At 40.2% G+C, this 13,884-nt stretch overlaps 1 long non-coding RNA gene across 1 annotated transcript in view; it reads right to left on the bottom strand.

The window, feature by feature from the left end:
• The window catches only part of LOC141985890 (uncharacterized), a 225,898-nt gene extending 213,459 nt beyond the window's left edge, over nucleotides 1-12,439 (bottom strand). Inside the window, exon 1 of the long non-coding RNA XR_012639052.1 lies at nucleotides 12,272-12,439. This is a non-coding gene — a long non-coding RNA (uncharacterized LOC141985890). The remainder of the gene's footprint in view (nucleotides 1-12,271) is intronic.
• Between the last annotated feature and the right edge of the window lie 1,445 nt (nucleotides 12,440-13,884).

Raw genomic sequence — 13,884 nt, 5'->3', positions numbered from 1 at the left:
CCAGACAATAAACAGTTCAGCCATGTCAATTGGTGTATCTGGGGTAATCCACTATTGCATTCTGTATACAGTATGTGCAAAAATGCATCGGCATATTCAAGACAGACTGATCTCTAAAATGTGGATTTTTTTAAAATGCAAAAAAAAAACAACCCACAACAACCCCACACCTTGACAGAGAAGATGTGTGGGAGACATTTGTTCTGGGAGCTACTTGTGCCAGCCAGAATTTTCACAGAAAAATTAATTCCTGTTCATGTTGGATAGAATGTTGCCAGTCTTAACATTTTCACAAACTCTTCAAAAACTGACAATGGAAACTTTGAAAATGCCACTTACCTCTCAAAAAAACCCCAAACCCAAGTGTGGTAGAGGCACCCCCTCATGGCATGGTGATTCACTGCAGCAGCTCGCCTCCCTTTTTTTCAGGTGGACCCCAGCTGCTTTAATGCCCAATAACATGTAATGCCTGGTAATAAACAAAACTAGCAATCTATGTCAGGTCTATCCTCCCACACTTAGACTCTGCCCCTGTCTTCAGTCTTGCCAGCATAGCTGGGCAGGGTTGATTGAGCCTACAGCTGCTTTACCCTTCTTAGCCGCTGTGGGTTTCATGTAGCCCATCATACTGACATTAATAAGGAATTTCAGAAGGAGATTAAAAGATTTGTATACAAATTCAAAAAGCATTAAAAGATAGAACCATCATATGTAGGAAGATGGAATGTTGAGGTAATGGGTTAGGCCAAGCTTGATGAGACAGAATTAATGGGGCAGAAATACTGAGCAATTTAGATGGGAGAAAATAAACAGAGAGTAGTTGTATATAATGACAGAGAGCCAAGTCCTGCTCACCTCACTCAAATAGAACTCATATAGATTGAATGGAAACTGTGAATAAACGAAGTAAGCAGGATTTGATCCACAATGTTGGCCTGATCTGCCTCCCATTGAATTCAGCAGGGTTTCATTAGAAGTGGGATTGGAGCCTTCCATGAGTAATTGAAATGAGCTTCTGGAAGAAGTTCAAGTGAGGGAGAACAAAAGCAGGGTCTGAAATTCAGTATTATAAAGGGAACAGAATATTAGACAAGCAATAAAATGTTAAGATATAAAATACATGTAAGAGGGTTGTGAAAAAGAAAAATCCCCTCAAGGCAATGATAGATTTCAAGTAGCTACCCATGCAGTGAAGTGAGAAACATTAAGTGGAAGGAATAAATCAGGCAGTAATATACCTTACACAGAATGTGAAAGGAAAATTGGAAAAGGAGCAAGGCTTGGTTTAATTTTGAGTAACACAGAAGACATGCTTGGAGAGTACACTGGAGGTGGAGGAGTAGTTAAGCAACAGAAACCATAAACAAGTAATGTCATTTTAGTCCTAATTACAAACATTAAATAGGCAGAAATAAAGGGACTAAACTGAGCAGAGCAAATTTTGTAGGAATAGAGAAAATGCAGGGTGGAACTGGATAGGATAAAGCAATGAAGTGAAAGGATACAGAAGGGAAATGAGAAGTACTCAAGGATAATTAATATATGCCCAAGAGTTATGTGGCTCATCTAGCAATGAAAAAACTACAAGCAAAAATAGACTAGCTGATGAACAAGGAAGCACAAAAGTAATCAAGAGTAAGGAAATGGCATTAGGGAGGTCTGGAAAGATTATAGAGTTAAACTGAGAGCACGCACACAAAGTCAGATGATGAGAATAAAAGGAAGATCACACAAGAGGTTAACAAAAATCCTTTTAAAGTTTATAACAGGCTGAGAATGTTTGCCTATTATGCCCCACCCTGTTTCCAGGTGTTGAGCCTGATGAGAAAGGATTCAGTGGGTTTTACTGACTCTGCAGCAGGTGACTCATTACCCCACACAGATAGAAAGAGAAGGATGTTTCTAGGGTGTGAGCTAAGTAGTTCTGAGGTAGGAATTGTTAAAATGTAATGGCACACAAAAAAAATATTTTCCTACTTTTTCATTTGTTTACTTTGTGCATTGGATAGCACTTGAGTAATCCACTTACTGATTTTTTAACATTAAACGCTCTTCCTCAGGCTCTGCAAAAAAGGTATTTATCAACAATAGCAGCAGCAAAAATGAAACTGAAGAGACAGCAGGCAAAATGCATAATGTAGAGAAGTTTAAATGATATATGTTGAGAAAGTTAGGGACAGAGTAAATACAAGTTACCCTCCAAGTTGAGCACCATGAAGTTACTGAGTGACATATCATGACATCACTTTAATGTAAGATGGTCAGATCCCATTAAGTCATCAGCCATAAAGCTGAAAAGTTGTCACTTGTGAAAATTTGGAAGTAAGAAAGCTAATGCCACTGAAAACATATCGATAAACTCAAGAAAGGCCTGAACTGGCTGGTTTAGGGAATGGGGAGAAAAGTCAGCCCTGCAAGGTTGGAGGGTCCCAGAACCTGGGCTCTAGATCAAACCTGAATGTCTACACTGCAATTAAACAGCCCAAGCCCCAGTCAGCTGGCATAGGCCAGCCACAGGTGTCTAATTGCAGTGTAAACATACCTTATGTGGCTGCTTCTTACATTAATTTTGCTCTAGTTTTCAAATATAGAAGACCGTCCTGGTCATTTAAGAAGAAGGGAAAGACTCATTCCCTACTGAAGAGGATACTAATTCCTCTTTCTTCCCTAGCCCATCCAATAATGGGCTTTTCTTATTGATGACATGAGATTTTCAGCTTACATCTTCAAGAATTGTAACATTTCAGACTTTTGAACATATGGCTGTTTACTCTGAGGGCCACTGACTTAACAGGATCTGACTATACACAGAGCCCCATGGCATAGGATGATATATCATGCAGTAATTTGCAAGTTAACTCACTAATGTAAAAACACTGAGGTAAAAAGCAAAAAGATAGTCAGTGATGTAGGGCAAAACCCCTAAAACCACTGGCACAGAGCTTAATAGAACTGAAAATATGTAATACATTAGCCAAGGAATCAAATATAAACTGGAGAAAACAGCTCTAGTGTAAATAAGGTCACATTTTGACTAATGGGCACAGTTCTGGTCACCTTATTTATGGAGGTGGACAAACCCCATTGGCTGACATCGGACACTAGGTGTTTCTGCATGTCCACTTGTTTCTTCCATTATTAATTCTGTGCCTGAGGGCAAATGCCAGTAGTGCTCATTTTAGTTTTTGCCTCCCGCTGCCACTTCAGCTGTCAGAGAGGCAGCAAGACTCAAAAATGAAAGGAGCCACCTTAAAGAAATGTGGTGCCACTATGTCATTTTTAAACTAACAGCTCAGAGAAAGAAAAAAGGACTTGCATTTTCACCTCCCACTGCTGCTTTGACAGAGAAAGACATTCACCCATGTTTGAATGCTGGTGGGAGGCAAAAATGTAAAACTGTGGCACAGTGTTTGTAAGTCAGCTTTTCCTGCCCTAAGGAAGTATAAGCTGATTTGAGACAACTAGAAATCTAACCTTTGCTTACCATGTGGCAAAAAAAGAAAAATGTGTCCACCTGACCTTAATGCAACAGAAGTAGATTATGCTGTAGAATATAAGTGAATGCAGTGATACAGGAATTCTAAGATTTTAGTTCATCAGAAGTAAGAAAGGCTACTAGAGCAGGCCTGTGTTCCATAAGAAAATGGTAGTTAAGAAGAAATGTCACTATATGTCTACAATAAATTGATGAAAGGGGTGGGGGGAAGAGATACTCATTTTGCTAGTGCAAATACAAAAAAAAAAATCCCCAAAACATGGCCTCAGAAATTAAGCTAAAAAAGAATAAGCACTAAAAGAGCATGGGCAGCATTTCTTCTACAGAGAGTAGCTAATATAATAGGATATAAAAGGCAAAATATTTATGCTAGTGCGATGAAGAGGCTAACTGAAAAGTAGGAGTGTATCTATGAAAGATCCTCCTGCCATATCAAACAGTCTTGCTCCTATGTAATATTTACAAGAGACAGAAAGTATCCATTGCCCTACTCCTTAATCCAGTGCTTCATTTTGAGATTATCCCTTATATAAAGCTATGGTGCCCTGACTCCAAATTAATTAGAAGCGACAACATTATTCATGCTGATGAAGTTAATCCGATAACATTTAAAACTTTTTACACTATTGTTAATCTTGTATTCTTGTTTTGGGTCTTCGCTTCCAATTGCGTCCATGACCTTGTATGCACCTGACCACTACATGCAAAATGTTTGGCTTCCAAGGACAGCATTGTAGAGTGGGGAAAATATTGCCAGATGTACTGTTAATTGAGCCTAGACAGCCAGCAAAACAGTCCTCTGAGAAACATGCATATTTACAAAAGGAAAAAGGAAGAGGTTGGGGGTTTTCTTGTGAGAGTCCAGAAAGCTGTGGCTTATAATGAAAGTGCCTCTTCAGCTATAATTTTAGTATCGAGCCCCTGCCATGAAGTTTAATTAATATCAGAGCCTGCCTCTGAGTGTGGATTTTTTTTTTCATTTATAGGGTAGCAGGCTATCCCTCTTGAACTGAGCAACTGATTCAGGTTTTATTTTGTTTTCTTATAGCAATTCTGAAAGCCCAGTCCCTTTAAGAATGCTTTATGTCCTTTTTAAAAATTTTTTATTCCTTACCTATGATAGCTTCACATGCAAAGCAAAGTTCCTACAAGCTGAATTCTTCCTGCCATTCTCCAAGACACTCAACTGCTGCCATGAGGCCAATCATCCTAAAACAATGCTCCAAGGTCAGTCCTTTGCACTAGTGTGTCTTTCAAGTCTCATTTCTACCCAGTATCCCAAGACAAATGGCGGCTCCACAACTCTATCCTACTATGCTGGCTTTCTGCCTGGATAGTCTCTTGCTTTTAGTGCTACTGGGCAAGGAACTGATCCAACCTCTGTTGAAATTAATAGAAAATTTTCCATGGATAAGGCCTCAAAGGTCTATTTATCGCAACTGTTCATTATCACCACATTTAGCCTACAATTAGGCATCTTTGATTCCTTGTTTGATCCCCAATGCATAGAGCTAAGTATTCCACAGTTGCAGAATTTATCCCTTGCTGCAGAATTGTGCTCCAAAACCTCAGCTTTCATTTATATATATATGTATATATATATAAATGTATATATATATTTGTAATATATATATAAATGTATATATATATATTTCTAGCCCTTTCTGTTGCAAGGAAAAGACTGGCAACACAAACCAAGCATAAACATATGTAATGGTTTCTTTAGAGGTTTGCTGACAGTGTGGAACAATAGCAATTTCTTTCATACCAACAGGCTATTGACTCAAGCCTTACAATGACAATATGGGGCATATGAAAACTAAAACATGTAGGACCATGTTAAATAAACTTTAAGCTTTCATTAAAAAAAGGCTATGGTTACTGAGATAGCCTTGAATCTCAGATAGTAACTCAGAGGTGTTAGCTGTCCCATTTATCTCAATGGGTACCAAAGATCAGATACTTTAAATGGTTACAGTGTCACTGGGTATCAACTATTTCACTGTTCAAAGCATGTGAGAAAGAAGAGGGAGGATTATATTACGAATATCTGCACAATCTGTGAGTGATAGCTCATTTTAGCAGCACAAGTGAGCAGCTGGAGTACAGGAGCACTGTGTCCAAGTCTGCGTGCCATACTTTAGGAAAGATGTGGATAAATCGAACAGAGTCCAGAGGAGAGCAACAAAAATGACCAAAGGTTTAGAAAACTTGACCTATGAAGAAAGGTTAAAAAGTTGGACATGTTTAGTCTTGAGAAAAGACTGAGGGGGGACCTGATAACAGTCTTCAGTTATGTTAAGGACTGTTTTAAAGAGGGCTGTGACCAACTGTTCTCCATGTCCATTCAAGGGAGAACAAGAAGCAATGGGCTTAGTCTCCAGCGCTGGAGATTTAAGTTTGATATTAGAAAAAAAAAACTACCCTTACAGCTAGAGAGTTAAGTACTTGAATAGGTTTCCAAGGGAGGTTGTGCAATCCCCATCATTTGGAGGTTTTTAAAAAACAGGTTGGACAATCACCCATCATGGTCTAGGCTTACTTGGTCCTGGCTCAGCACAGAGGGCTGGACCATGACCTCTCAAGATCCCTTCCAACCCTACATTTCTGTAGTTTTAAGATTGGGAGATATGCCTGTGAAGAATGTGGGAATTATCTGCATTAATTTTATGACTATGTGATTATATATGGATTTGATGGATAATGTTTGTTAAATGTTAAAGTGAGATCTAGTTAGTTTTTAGGTTGAAAGAATCAAGTTAATGATTGTAGACAACCTTAACTGGCTGGTGCTCAATTGGACAATACCAGGAATCCACCATATGAAACTTACTCCCAACCCCATTGCATATATATAAGACAATCTGGTCAGATTTGGGTACCTTGTTCCAAACCCCAGGATATCCTAAGGTGGGGATTTTGAAGGGTACCTGGTCAAGTAGAACCTATTTAAACTGGCAAGGAAAAGCTAATATTAGGTAAGATGATAGGCATATAGGCTTGTTAATTTTAATCCTGTTCTCTCTGCTTCTTAAATTTCTATGAACAAATACATCACTTATTTTTGAAAAAGCCATCCTCAGTCACTTCAATTCCATACTTGTAACAAGCTCCCAAAGACAATTCTAGAGCAAGGGCCAAACCCCTTTGGACCTATTCGAGGTTAATATGGTTGGCAAGCAGGGGGTGTTGCAATCTGGTGATCCAGTCTAAAGTGAGGTGAACCATAGGGTCCACCCAGAGAAGTAAACGTAGAGGATTTTCAATTGATTCAAGTGCCCATAGAGACTGATAAATGCAGCTCACCCTTGGGACTGTAATATTGCCACTTTTCCCCAACCCCAGTCAAGAAAAAGCCAAACCCAAGAAACCAAAAAAAGCATGAGAGTCCCCCTCAAAGGGGGGTCAAGTTCAAGAAGGCCAGTGGGGAATTAGCATCTCCAAGATGAACACAAACACATGGAGCCAGCAGAGCCCATGGGTATTGTGACACTCAGTTCCCCAAAGCAACACCCTGGCATCCTCATATTCACTACTGTCATATAATTATGATATGTTTCATACAAAATATGCCTTGTGGGGTATCGTTTTAAAAGTCTTGATCCGCTAAACATTAATTTCTCATTGGATTGTATGTGATATCATTGTATGTGGAGTTATGAATATTAACTATGTATCTATATTTCAAATGTTGTTACACGTGGGTGATACCCAGTAGGCAAGATGCTTCCAGTCTAAACAGCTGATTGTGAAGGGTTTATTAAAAGTAATTGGCAATTAAGGGAAACAATAGATCTTAGAAAAATCTTATCCCCCACTTGGTGAGCCTTCCTGGGAACACTTCTGACAGCCTCTGGATAATGGCTGGTATGACTCAGCAAGGCATGCAAGGGCATGTGACCAGACCACATGACACTAAACTCCATGGTGGTACCTTTATTTTTCCACAAACTGGGCTGGGGACTTAGCTTGAAACATAGTCTTGCCATACAGTGGGAACCCTTTATAAGGTGGGGAGTGACATCATGATTTGTCTTCACTCCCGCACAATTCAACACCTGAAATAACCTCTGGAAGACAAAGGACTTAGAATGGGGGAGGGGGACCCAAGCTACAAAGCAGATGCAGGTTGTGCATCAAGAATCTGTAAACCTGCTTGTATGATCAGGGTGCGATATTGCTAATTCAGATCCTATCTATATTAGTTTGCAGTTTTGTTTATTTACTAGGTAATTTGCTTTGATCTGTTTGCTATCACCTATAATCACTTAAAATCTATCATTCTGTAGTTAATAAACTTGTTTTATGTTTTATCTTAACCAGTGTGCTTTAAGTGAAGTGTTTGGGAAAATTTCAGCTCAGCTAGCAAAGTCTTGGTGCATATCTTTCCCACATTGAGGGGGAAGCAAACTATATTAATGAGCTTACATTGTACAGATCCCTGTGCAGTGCAAGATGGATTAATTCTGGGTTTATACTCCAGAAGGGGTGCAGGCTGGGGAGCTGGGAAATTGGCTGGTGCTCCATTATTGATCTATGAGTGGTTTAGGTAAAGCATTCAGGTTCCTCAGTTGGGTGTGTGGCACCACCTGCTGTCATGTTGGGTGATAACAGTCTCTGTTATCAGAGGCTGTGTATCATCAGCAGAGCAGCATGAGAAAGGCCAAGCCAGCTGAATTGTTAGGGGGCACAGTGGTTCCAATGGCTCCCAGACTGCAGCCTTGGGGTACAACCAGTCACAGGTGTATTTGCGGGAAGCTGAGCTCAAGGAGTCCAGAGAATATGCATGATCATATTTTGAACATTTGCACAATCTACTGTTAGTATTGTCTTCTGTGAGCAAAGCTTATTTTATGACTGGTGCTTGCAAGAGTACCACCACTTTCCCCTGCTCTTCTTTCCCCTCCCTCTCCCCCGCAATCTGGCCTCTGGATGCCAGTACTCCAGAGAAGCAGAGAGGTCTATAGAAAGCTGGATCAGATATGGAAGGACTTCGTGGGGTCACAGAATGGGAAGTAATCAGGTTTGGAGGAACAATTGTTTCAAAAGTGGATTTCAGATATGGCTAGTGAAGAACTTAGTTATCTTCAGATGCAATTGGGTGGGGGGAAATGGAAGTAGGTTGGTCTTAAGTAATAGCCTTAGGAAAGATTCTTACTGTTGTGAAGTAGTGAAAGCTAGGTGGGAAAGTTAACTTTTTAATCCTCAACTTTCTAATTCAAACTCTTGTAAATTGCTGGTTCGGTTCAGTCTGGCTTGTCCCACCCACCCCACCATCTTACTCATTTACCATGAATTTTGTACTTGTATTGTTGTTCCATTGACATTCAATGAGATTTTAGCTCATAAGGGCTAGATCTACAAAGGGTTTTAGCACCTAAGTCCAGCATTTAGGCACCATTGGCATTCACAAAACCTCTGTTGAGCTGCCACCAAGCCCTGCAGGCGCCTAAATTTCCACCAGAGTCCAGACAGCAGGCTGCTCAGTGCCCTAATTCAAGCCTAACCCCCCCGAGGGATTACAAACTAGGCATTTGCTTATCTTGCCTGTGGAGCTCTCAGCATTTTTCACTGGCGAGCTTAGGTGGCTTCCTCCTCAGTTTGCTGGCTTCTGTAAATCCCTACTTAGGTATCTTATTCTCCCCATGCATTGTATGGGAGCCTGGGTGCCTAAATCAGAGATGATGATACCATTGGGCAGCAGGGTACCAAGGGGTTAGGCATTGCAATGCCTAATTACTTTTGTGACTCTAGGCCTAAGTCACTTTGGAAATTAGGATTTAGCCATCTAACTCACTTAGGACCAGATTTTTAAAGGTATTTCTAAACCTAAATATGCAGGAGGATGCTTTTGAAAACTCCAGGAGGTACCTATCTGCATATTTAGGTGCTGAAATGCCTTTAAAAATCCAACCCCAACATCTTACCGTGCTGAGTGGAGCAATACCTAAATTCGTTTAAAGATCTGGGCCCAACTCAGTAGTCACTCTGTGCTCTGCTGCTGGTAATAGCGAAAAAGAGGAAGAAAACATTGACACAATATTTTTTGCTGACCTTGCATAGACCTGATAAGAACTTTAACTCAAGCGATGCAAATATTCCGTAGTATTACTGATGCCTTGCAGCAATTTTCTGACCGGCTAGAAGCTGGCTCATGATCTATATGCTATATACAGCTATACACTGCTTTTCATTATTTACTGTTTTACAGGAACAGCATGAATCTCTGGTAGCAAGCCTCCAGTAAATTTTCTCTCTTTGTTCTCTTCATCCTTGATTGTTGAAACCCTAATTCATTATTTTAAATCTTATTTCTATAGTCCTATTTTTAAATATAAACACCTTTACTTTCCACTTAATCTCAGGTTTCAGAGAAGCAGCCGTGTTAGTCTGTATCCGCAAAAAGAAAAGGAGTACTTGTGGCACCTTAGAGACTAACAAATTTATTTGAGCATAAGCTTTCGTGAGCTACAGCTCATTTCATCAGATGCATTCAGTGGAAAATACAGTGGGGAGATTTATATACACAGAGAACATGAAACAATGGGTGTTACCATACGCACTGTAAGGAGAGTGATCAGGTAAGGTGAGCTATTACCAGCAGGAGAGTGGGAGGGGTGGCGGGGGGGAACCTTTTGTAGTGATAATCAAGGTGGGCCATTTCCAGCAGTTGACAAGAACGTCTGAGGAACGGGGGGGCGGGGGGGGGAGAATAAACATGGGGAAATAGTTTTACTTTGTGTAATGACCCATCCACTCTCGTTGGAGTCTGTTTTTGAAGGTTTTTTTGTTGAAGAATTGCCACTTTTAGGTCTGTAATCGAGTGACCAAAGAGATTGAAGTGTTCTCCGACTGGTTTTTGAATGTTATAATTCTTGACATCTGATTTGTGTTCATTTATTCTTTTACGTAGAGACTGTCCAGTTTGGCCAATGTACATGGCAGAGGGGCATTGCTGGCACATGATGGCATATATCACATTGGTAGATGCGCAAGTGAACGAGCCTCTGATAGTGTGTCTGATGTGATGAGGCCCTATGATGGTGTCTCCTGAATAGATATGTGGACACAGCTGGCAACGTGCTTTGTTGCAAGGATAGGTTCCTGGGTTAGTGGTTCTGTTGTGTGGTGTGTGGTTGCTGGTGAGTATTTGCTTCAGGTTGGGGGGCTGTCTGTAAGCAAGGACTGGCCTGTCTCCCAAGATCTGTGAGAGTGATGGGTCATTCTTCAGGATAGGTTGTAGATCCTTGATGATGCGTTGGAGAGGTTTTAGTTGGGGGCTGAAGGTGATGGCTAGTGGCATTAATCTCAGGTGATTTCATCATGATTTCTACTTATTAACAACAAATTTTGCCAGCTCTGGACCTCATCTTGTAAACCCTCCTACACAAAAGTAATGCTCCTAGTTTTAAGGGGACTATCCATGCAAGTAAGAATTACTTACTTGAGTGAGGTTTGCCAGATCAGGCTTATGTTTGGCAAATTGGTCTGGCTCTGTTATTAAAAATAAGTGGCATTTCAACTGGCAGATCAGTAGTATAAAATAACTTCAGTAATAGTAAGCCCAATTCATCCGTGGTACAACTCCTGTGATTAAACTGCTGAGCAGTAATAAGGCTGCAGAAAGCACTGACACAACGCTTAAAGGTCGATCAGCTGCTGATCTTTTCCACTGGCTGAAGAGGGCAATAGCTGGACCCAGAAGAGGGCAGTTGTGTAGCAGCTAGGATTGGTTTACAATGGTGTCCAGGACCCTGGGAGGAGCACTGTGCTGAGGCAATTGGGGAGTGCATATTGGGATGTACCAGATGTTAGAGCCCATATAACCTTAGCAGTTGAATGTCTACAACACTTGCCTAAGATTGGTATATCTAGAGCTTTACAAGGTGACCAAGGTCTTCCATACACCACAAGGAATCAGTGATTACCCTCCATATTTCTCCAAGAGCAGGGCAATCCTTCCACGGCACAGACTGGGTCCATAGAATGCCATCTTGTGAGGGGGAACAGCCAAGCCACAGAAGCAGCTTAGACCCCCTTTTTGGGGTAGAGATCCAAATGCAGAGGGTTCCTTATGTTTATGGATATTGGAGGGATATTTGGTCTTGCTATGACTGAATTAGGTCATAAAAGAATCCTCCGCTTCCCTGAACTTTGTCCAAAACTGGAACTGAAGCTAAACTAAACCTTTGAGTGATTGTTAAACATTTTCCCATTATTCTTCCTTTTAATGTATTGCTCTTTCTCTGGGTTTCAGCTGGACCTCAAAGTGGAAGCTGCAAAATATGGTGGGGGAAATAAATAAAAATACAACATGTCACAGGGTTTTCAGGGGTTGTTTGAGAATGTGGAATGAACTCCTTCAGGAACTAAGTATCACAAACCTCACCTCTTTCCACTCCAAGTACAAGGCATGTTTCTTTGACCTAGACCTCTAACATGAACACAGAGCAACAGGTATATTTAACTAAAAAACAAACCCCCAAAAAACCCAATAAAAAACAAGATAAGGTACTCCACTCCACACACTTTAGCCTCTGAGGAGAGGATGAGAAAACAAACATGTGACAGAGGGTCAGCCACATTGCTGAATGCAGCACTGGAAGGCGCTCATGTTACACTAATAAAATAATACCAATAGGATCTTATAAGAGGGATAAGGCAAAATGTCGCTTTTATGGTAAATAAAACAGCATATGCTTTTCAATCACACACACACACACACACACACACACACACACACACACAGTCCTGCCAGTTGATGTTTATAGTTACCAGTCCAGAGTCTGGATCAATCTAGTGGCCAGCCATATTGGTTGCAGAGGGGAGCAGGGCTCTGTTGGTCACAATCTGATGCTCTTGGAGTGTGGCAAGATGAACCCAAAGTCTCATGGCCAAGCACCCTGTTCTTATAATCTTTTTTTCTCTGTTGAAGTCTATGGATTTTGCTGTGTCAGTTTCTGACCAGTTACTCCTTGATTGGTGTTAACATTTCAAAACACCTTTGAGAAGGTCATCCTGTCCTGGTTTCGATTTAATCAATTGTCTTTAGAGGTGCCAGCCTTCCCCTCAGGGTTGTCAGTCTGCCCTTCCTTCATTATGGATGTGCATTGATGATTTTCTGGTGTCGTTAAGTCTCTTCACTCCTTCTTCCTTGACCATCTGGCTATAACAATGGCCTTCACACCTTATATTTTCCTGATGCATGCATTCCTCATTCACACAGTCTCTCACAGAGAAGACAGAAATTAACCTTCACTAAATCTTGTGGTCAAAAACAGTTTACATTGTGCTCAGGCCTTCAACATTCCTTTAATCTAATTAACACAGACACAATACAAAATCCTGTCTCTTATTAACTAAACTTTATAATAGGGCCTAATTGGAATGCATATGGGAAAATAGAATCTCATTGTCCCCGGGGTCATTCCATTCTGCTATTCAAATGGGGAGGGCTAGCAGGATGAAATCAAGACATACATTAATTCTTATAGTACAAATATAAAATCCTGCTCCTACACTCAGATAGTATGGTGATAAGCACAGTATAAAAACCTAGAAAGAATAGATTGGACCCTACTGAGGTCAGTGTAATACTGGTAGGTTTGAAACAGCAGTAATTGAATATATTGTAATAATAAATGTTTCTATAGCACCTTTCATCCCAAATGATCCCAGTTTTAGAAGTCTTGTTCAGGCACACACTAAAATACAGCCACCTAAGGCTGGGACACAAACACATTACACAACAGTTTACAGAATGGTGATGAGTACAATATCAATCTGATATTACAGGGAACTTTTTTTTTTTTAAAAAAAGTGGGGCAATTTGGGCCAGGTCTAGAATTTCTTGTGAGAAGTCCTATATCTTTAATGACCAAATAAGGATCTCAATTCAAGGACCTCAGTTTTGTACATCTTTCTTTCAGTTAGAAATTAACTATTAATATGGAAGTGACATTAACTAGTTTGTTGCTGGAATGCACAAGGCATTCCAGCAACAAACTAGTTAATGTCACTTCCATATTAATAGTTAATTTCTAACTGAGCCAGAAAAAAAGCACATATTAAAACTAATCTGCAATTTTGTAGCATTTACTGGTCAATGTATGCCACAATTTATCGAGAAATTACACCAGACACATTGACTACTGAGGCATTTTATTTTGTAAGGAAGTCTGGAGTCTGCATGAGTGCTGAAAGCCTTCTAAAAATGTTCTTGGTCTCAGAATATTTAAAGTCCATTGTATCTTTATTATCCCAGAAAGTAAAACCTTGGGAACATGTGATTGTTTATTTAGTATACCCATACTTGACTAATTATATATAGAAAAACATATACATTCTTTGAACAATCCAAATGAAGATAGTATATTTGGAATCATATG

This window comes from Natator depressus, chromosome 4, assembly GCF_965152275.1.
Source record: "Natator depressus isolate rNatDep1 chromosome 4, rNatDep2.hap1, whole genome shotgun sequence".
Classification (NCBI taxonomy): Eukaryota; Metazoa; Chordata; order Testudines; family Cheloniidae; genus Natator; species Natator depressus.
The sequence above is the reverse complement of the archived record's forward strand: the minus strand, read 5'-3'. Positions and strand labels throughout refer to the sequence as shown.